Genomic DNA, 2,500 nt, shown 5'->3' on the forward strand with positions numbered 1-2,500 from the left:
TTTCATTCATGAAAAGTAATTATTGCCTGTCGAGCATAACATATGTCCCGATCAGGCTTATTTTGCCTTTGATAAATATCAAACCAGGCTGAAAAAAATTTTTTCATCGGGTGGGCATAACATGCTTACCAACCCAGGTTACTTTTCATTCATGAAAAGTAATTATTGCCTGTCGAGCATAACATATGTCCCGATCAGGCTTATTTTGCCTTTGATAAATATCAAACCAGGCTGAAAAAAATTTTTTCATCGGGTGGGCATAACATGCTTACCAACCCAGGTTACTTTTCATTCATGAAAAGTAATTATTGCCTGTCGAGCATAACATATGTCCCGATCAGGCTTATTTTGCCTTTGATAAATATCAAACCAGGCTGAAAAAATTTTTTTCATCGGGTGGGCATAACATGTTTACCAACCCAGGTTACTTTTCATTCATGAAAAGTAATTATTGCCTGTCGAGCATAACATATGTCCCGATCAGGCTTATATTGCCATTGGTAAATATCAAACCAGGCTGAAAAAAATTTTTTCATCGGGTGGGCATAACATGTTTACCAACCCAGGTTACTTTTCATTCATGAAAAGTAATTATTGCCTGTCGAGCATAACATATGTCCCGATAAGGCTTATATTGCCATTGGTAAATATCAAACCAGGCTGAAAAAAATTCTTTCATCGGGTGGGCATAACATGTTTACCAACCCAGGTTACTTTTCATTCATGAAAAGTAATTATTGCCTGTCGAGCATAACATATGTCCCGATCAGGCTTATTTTGCCTTTGATAAATATCAAACCAGGCTGAAAAAAATTTTTTCATCGGGTGGGCATAACATGCTTACCAACCCAGGTTACTTTTCATTCATGAAAAGTAATTATTGCCTGTCGAGCATAACATATGTCCCGATCAGGCTTATTTTGCCTTTGATAAATATCAAACCAGGCTGAAAAAAATTTTTTCATCGGGTGGGCATAACATGCTTACCAACCCAGGTTACTTTTCATTCATGAAAAGTAATTATTGCCTGTCGAGCATAACATATGTCCCGATCAGGCTTATTTTGCCTTTGATAAATATCAAACCAGGCTGAAAAAAATTTTTTCATCGGGTGGGCATAACATGTTTACCAACCCAGGTTACTTTTCATTCATGAAAAGTAATTATTGCCTGTCGAGCATAACATATGTCCCGATCAGGCTTATATTGCCATTGGTAAATATCAAACCAGGCTGAAAAAAATTTTTTCATCGGGTGGGCATAACATGTTTACCAACCCAGGTTACTTTTCATTCATGAAAAGTAATTATTGCCTGTCGAGCATAACATATGTCCCGATAAGGCTTATATTGCCATTGGTAAATATCAAACCAGGCTGAAAAAAATTTTTTCATCGGGTGGGCATAACATGTTTACCAACCCAGGTTACTTTTCATTCATGAAAAGTAATTATTGCCTGTCGAGCATAACATATGTCCCGATCAGGCTTATTTTGCCTTTGATAAATATCAAACCAGGCTGAAAAAAATTTTTTCATCGGGTGGGCATAACATGCTTACCAACCCAGGTTACTTTTCATTCATGAAAAGTAATTATTGCCTGTCGAGCATAACATATGTCCCGATCAGGCTTATTTTGCCTTTGATAAATATCAAACCAGGCTGAAAAAATTTTTTCATCGGGTGGGCATAACATGTTTACCAACCCAGGTTACTTTTCACTTATGAAAAGTAATTATTGCCTGTCGAGCATAACATATGTCCCGATCAGGCTTATTTTGCCTTTGATAAATATCAAACCAGGCTGAAAAAAATTTTTTCATCGGGTGGGCATAACATGTTTACCAACCCAGGTTACTTTTCATTCATGAAAAGTAATTATTACCTGTCGAGCATAACATATTTCCCGATCAGGCTTATTTTGCCTTTGATAAATATCAAACCAGGCTGAAAAAAATTTTTTCATCGGGTGGGCATAACATGCTTACCAACCCAGGTTACTTTTCATTCATGAAAAGTAATTATTGCCTGTCGAGCATAACATATGTCCCGATCAGGCTTATTTTGCCTTTGATAAATATCAAACCAGGCTGAAAAAAATTTTTTCATCGGGTGGGCATAACATGTTTACCAACCCAGGTTACTTTTCATTCATGAAAAGTAATTATTGCCTGTCGAGCATAACATATGTCCCGATCAGGCTTATTTTGCCTTTGATAAATATCAAACCAGGCTGAAAAAAATTTTTTCATCGGGTGGGCATAACATGCTTACCAACCCAGGTTACTTTTCATTCATGAAAAGTAATTATTGCCTGTCGAGCATAACATATGTCCCGATCAGGCTTATTTTGCCTTTGATAAATATCAAACCAGGCTGAAAAAATTTTTTTCATCGGGTGGGCATAACATGTTTACCAACCCAGGTTACTTTTCACTTATGAAAAGTAATTATTGCCTGTCGAGCATAACATATGTCTCGTTCAGGTCTATGTTATTCCC

The sequence above is a fragment of the Condylostylus longicornis genome, unplaced genomic scaffold (assembly GCF_029603195.1).
Source record: "Condylostylus longicornis isolate FDR11 unplaced genomic scaffold, ASM2960319v2 ptg000659l, whole genome shotgun sequence".
Lineage (NCBI taxonomy): Eukaryota > Metazoa > Arthropoda > Insecta > Diptera > Dolichopodidae > Condylostylus > Condylostylus longicornis.